Source organism: Cavia porcellus, unplaced genomic scaffold (assembly GCF_034190915.1).
Source record: "Cavia porcellus strain 051 isolate PalLab524CR breed Dunkin Hartley unplaced genomic scaffold, mCavPor4.1 scaffold_19, whole genome shotgun sequence".
NCBI lineage: Eukaryota > Metazoa > Chordata > Mammalia > Rodentia > Caviidae > Cavia > Cavia porcellus.
Genome location: NW_026947502.1, coordinates 9,781,449 through 9,787,462, shown reverse-complemented (window position 1 = coordinate 9,787,462; position 6,014 = coordinate 9,781,449).

Here is a 6,014-nt window from a genome sequence, read left to right as displayed (position 1 = left end):
AGAATCACAGTTTGAGGTCAGCCTGGACTAAAGCTAGCTTGAACTACATAGCAAGACCCTGCCTCAAAAAAAAAAAAAGAAAGAAAGAAAGAAAGAACAACAGAAACTTAGGAAAACCTAATACTACAACTTCCCAAACTAATGAAATTGAAAGGGAAGCAATACTCCCACATTCATTCTTGGAATTAAGCAATACCCTGATACCAATACTAGAAAAGGATCCAACCAAAAAAAAAAAAAAAAAAAAAAAGAACTACAGGCTAATCTCCTAATGAACATAAATGCAAAAATCCTCAGTAAAATACTGGAAAAGGAATGCAGCAAATCTTTAGAAGATTATATACTGTGACGAAGTAGGATTCATCTCCGGGATACAAGGATGGTTCAACATACACAAATCAGTAAACGTAATAAGGATTATTAACAGAGTGAAAGATGAAAACCACATGGTCATCTTAATGGATGCAGAAAAAGCATTTGACAAAGTCCAACATTCACTCATAGTAAAAACCCTACAGAAAACTGAAATACTTAGGAACCCACTTAACAAAGTAAGTAAAAGACCTTTATACTGAAAAAAAAAAAAAAAGATCTTTACATTGAAAACTACAGTACTCTGAAAAAGAAGATTGAAGAGTATACTAGAAAATGGAAAAATATCCCTTGCTCTTGAGTAGGAAAAATCATATATTGAAAATGGTCATACTTCCACAACTGTTATACAGATTTAAGATACTCCTGATCAAAATTCCAATAGCATTTCTTACAGAATTAGAGAAAACAATCCTAATATTTATTTAGAATCAGAAGAGACCTAGAATAGCAAAAACAATTCTGGGCAAAAAAGGCAAGGCAGAGGGCATCACAGTCTCTGACTTCATACTACATAGCTAATGTGATTAAAACAACATGAAGGGCTTCCAGTGTAGGCTCTTCAGCTTTCCCTCATAGACTCTTCGTAGCCTTCCATCATAGAGCTTTCCGCCTTCTTTCACAGACCCATCAGCCTGCTGGTGTGGACTTGCACAAGACACTAGGACGACCTCCAGACTTGGATTGAATCCTTTGGCCTCTAGCATTAGACACCCTCTGTTCGCTTCCTCATTGGACTCTGTGGCTGACCATTGTAAGCCAATCTTGCCATTTCTTATACATTTGTATATCTCGTGTTATATCTGTTTTCTCTAGTAAAACCCTGACTAATGCAGTCACTTAATGGTAAAATACTCTTAGGCAACCTGTGTTGGGGGGCCACAAATTCACAATGGTTAATTTTGCACACTTCTCTAAGGGATAAAATACAGGTTTGGGATTATCAGTATCACTGATCTGAGATTTTCCATTGACTCTTCTTAACGTAAAACCATCTATGCCCTCTTAAATTATCCCAGGATTATACTCCAGGAAAAGATTCTTAGCATAAAATCATCTACAAGGCTGGATGTAGTAGTGCACATCTATAATCCCAGCATTTAGGAGACTGAGGAAGAAGGCTCCTTGTGAGTTCGAGACCAGCCTGGGCTACAAAGTGAGCTTGAGGCCAGCCAGAACTGCATAGTGGGAGACCCTGTCTCAAAAAGACAAAAAAAAAAAAAAAAAAGAAACTAGCAAAACAAAACAAAACCTGAGGATCAGTGAAATACATTAGAAGGTTCAGAAACAAGTCCAGACATACTCAGCCACCTTATCTTTGACAAAGATGCCAAACATGTTCACTGGAAGAAAGATAACCTTTTATAAATGGTGCTGAAAAGACTGGCTTTCCACATGCTGAAGTTTAAAATTAGACTCATATCTTTCAACCTGCACTAAACTAAATTGAAATGGATCAAAGATCTAAATAGTAAAATGGAAATGCTGGGCCGGAGATACAGCTCGGTGACACAAGCACTGCATGCCAAGCATAAGGTAGTAATTTCGATCCCTGGTACCAAGTAAAACCAAAAAAACTCCCCTAAATCTGATGTAGCATAGAATAAGTAAACTCTTGAAGACACTGGTGTTGTTAAAGACTTAAGAACAAAACCTTAGTCAAACAGGAACTATCACATAGAATCAACAACTGGAAACTGATCTTATTAAAAATTTTTGCACAGAAAAAAAAACCACCAACAGAGTGAAGAGACAACCCACAGTGTGGGAAAAATTTTTTTCCATTTGTTCCTCAAAGGATTACTATAGAGACCACACAAAGAACTCAAAAATATCAGACCCCTAGGGGCTGGGGATTTAGCTCAGCAGCATGAGTTTGACCCCTGGTACCGATAAAGAAAAAAAAAAACCATATATATATATATATATATATATATCCCTCAAATTTAAAACCTAGGGCTGGGAATTTAGCTCAGCAGCATAAGCGCCTGCCTGGCAAGCACTAGTTTGTGAGTTCAATCCCCAGTACCAAAAAAAAACAAATTTAAAAACCTAACCCAAAAATGGTCATCGAAATAAATGACACCAAATGAAGAACTAGAAACACCAAATAAATATATGAAAAGATGTTCAACATCACTAGTTGTTTGAACGATTCAAATTAAAATAATACAGAGATTTCATCTCACTCCAGAAAGAACAGCTATTTTCAAGAATCAATCAGTAGCCAGAGATTTAGTTCAGCAGGCCTAAGTGCCTGCCTAGCAAGCATGAGGTTGTGAGTTTGATCCCTGGTACAAAGAAATCAACCAATAACAAATGATGGCAGGGCTGTAGGGGTTAAAAAGCAACCCTTCATCACTATTGGTTGGAGTGTAGACTGATGCAACCACTGTGGAAATGAATCCTCAAAAAAGTAAAACTGAAAGTTCCATTTGACACAGCCATCCTTTTCTTGGTATCTTACTGAATTAAAAGCATCAGACTACAGCAATATATGCACAACCATGTTTACAGTGGTACAATTTGTAATAGCTAAATCTTGAAAATAGTCCAGATGCCCATCAACTGATGAATAGATAAAGAATATATGGGGTTTTTTTTATAGAAGGAAGTACAGTTTTGCCATAAAGATTAAGCTTGAGATATTTCTAGCTAAATGGATGAACCTTGAGAACATAGTCATAAGTGAAATAAATTGGACACACGTGGTGTAAATACCACACGTCTCTTTGGTATGAGAAACTGAAAGTATAATTAAGGATCAAAATGTGCAATATTCATTGGGAAATGGGAAAAAATATTCAGATGAGACGGAACAAAGGAGGGGGAACAAGGAGGAAGAAAATGACAAGAGAAAAAGAACAGGAGGAAAAACAAAGCTCTTGTAAATAAGGGGAAGAGACATTGAAGTGAAGAGAGGAGAATGGGGAAAAGCAAGATATATCATGTACAAGTACAAATTCACCATGATAAATGTTACCATTATATACATCTGAAATGTACCAATAAAAAATAAAGAAAAAAAACTTCTGTCTCTTGGAAATTACAACACATCACTGAAATTCCCCTGAATACTGAGCAAGGTCTCATGACTAAGATTATTTTGATTACTACCAAAACACTTCCTGATCTCTAGTGATTTCGGATTTATGGAAAGTTTCCTTAGGGTTGTTTTTATGGTACTGAGGATGGAATTCATGGCCTCAAGTGTGCTAGGCTGGCTTCCTGCCACTGAACTACATCCTCAGCCTCTAGTTCTTCTTTGTAAAATTCTAAAAGTAGATATTGAATCTATTTCATCTCTGTTTCATTCAGTTTTCCCTTTCTTTGGGATCGACTAAAGTAACAACACACCTATAATCTTAGCACTCCAGAGGCCAGGCAGGAGGATGGCTGTGAGTTGGAGTCAGCCTGGGTTACATAGTAAGTTCAAGACCAGTCTGAATTACAGAGCAAGACTCTGTCCTAAAAAAAAATTATAAAGTTTACTGATAATAACATAGTCACAAACCTTTAAATTTCCAAAGCTGAGAGTATTCACAAATGTGTTCTGACCATACATATAAGTCTTAGTTAGTTTTCTCTTGTTGCTGAGATAAAATACCCAACTCCAAAATTAAAAGGGGAAAAGTTTATTTAGCTCACAGTTTGTAGAGGTTTTAGTCCATAATTGACTGGCTCCAAGGCAGGGTGGCAAGGAAGGGGAAAGAGACACACCTCTTTCTGTCCCTCATGTTGTACTCAGTCCACTGGAATTGGCAGTACAATCCAACCAATGCACTGAACCAGCAATCACTCTCCCTTAATCCCAGCACTGCCCTACAAATCAATCACACACTGAATTCAGCCACTTTCAAAAGAACCCTCTGACTGCATGAGGCTTTGGGGAGGCATCTAGACACAAATCATAACAATCCCCTGATTTCACAGAAAGGAATCAAATAACTTGATTAAGTTTGCTCAACTCCCAGAGTTGGGGCCAGGATCTGAGTTTTCCGATTTCCAGATCAGTGTGGAGGTTCAGTATTCATCCAGTCAGTTGTGTTCATGGTCCATTTGCTGTGGTGATAGCCCATGTTGGCACCACACAGTACCCTGCTCAGTGACACCCCTTGGTTCCGGGACTAGCGGAGATGACATTTAGTGTGAGGGGCCAGTAAAACTAGTAACTGAGCATTCATGTGAGAAACAAGAAGACAGGGACAGACTGTGATAGCTGTCATGAAGAAAACTAATGAGATCCAAGTGGCAAAGTAACTGAAGTGGGGAAGAGGGGAAGGAAGTCCCTTACATGCAGGCCCATGGAGGCCTCTTTTATTTGCTTATTTATTTATTTTTGTCTTTTTGAGACAGGATCTTGCTATGCAGTTCAGGTTGGCTTTGAACTAACTTTGTAGCCCAGACTGGCCTCAAACTCACAGCAATCCTCCTGCCTCAGCCTTCCAAGTGCTGGGATTAAAGGAGACCTCTTTTTGTAGGTGGCACTCATGCAAATGTGAAGGACAAGAAGGATTCAGCCAGAGAAATAAAGATGAGGAGTTGAGGACCGTACATTTCAAACAGAGGTACATGAAGTAAGTTTTGTAGAGGAGGCCAGAGAAGCTGCAGAGAGTTGGAGAAAAGTCAAAAATGAGGCTGCTTAGGAAAACAGAGGCAGAGGAGGGGCCCCCAAGAGGTATTTGACTGCATTCTATTCCAAGTACAATGGAAATCCTGCAGGATATTACTCAGTGGAATGACCTCATCCTGATTTCTATAATTACTTTGATTTTTATGAACATCAAAACAGTGACTTGTTAAAATTGCTTTAAATCCTACTTTATTTGTTTTAAAAAATGGCTAGCCACTGGGTGGAGTGCTACAAACCTCTAGCACTAGCCTTTGAAGGCTGAGACAACAGGATTAGCACAAAGAGTTCAAGCCCGGCTGGGTTACATAGTGAGACTCTGTCTCAATAATAAAAAATAGGTGTCTCCTTTCTCTGAGCAAACATACTCTGCTCTAGAGTGCGTCCTATCTCTGTGCAATAAACCCTTCTCTTCTTGCTTCTTACTGATGCAGCCTGGACAAGAGTCAGCAAATCTGCAAACTTATTCTTTATTGTAGCCTCAGGGACTCTCTAGTCCAGGTCAGTGACATTTATCTTGCTGACCACAAAGGGATACAAAAAAGAGCCATGGAGACTGCAGACCTCGACTCTGATTAGCTCAACCAAAAGTCTTCTCAGTTTTTCTTTCCTTCTCTCTCCCTATCTCAAATCCTTCAACTGTTTTTACTGATACTACTTCGCAAGGAGGGGCAGGGAACTGGAAAGTGGAGGAGCCCAGTGTCTCACCGCAGGGGAGGAGAAGCATGTAGCCTCCGATTTCCCTGATATGTGATGCAGACTTTTCAAACCTTCTGTGAGTTCTCTGTGTGTGCTAAAGGTCCCTACTTATAAAGATCTTTGGGGTAAATTTTGAGTAATGCCCAGATGTGTATACAATTGCTTCTCCAGCTTTCCTGCCCATTTGTAAAGGTTGGGCTATGTTCCAGGAACAAAGATCTTCCTGATGGACAGGATGGGAAATAGCAAAGTTGCCCTCCCTGGGCAGTGCCCATTCTGGAGTAACAGCAGAGATGCCAATCACAAATTGTTC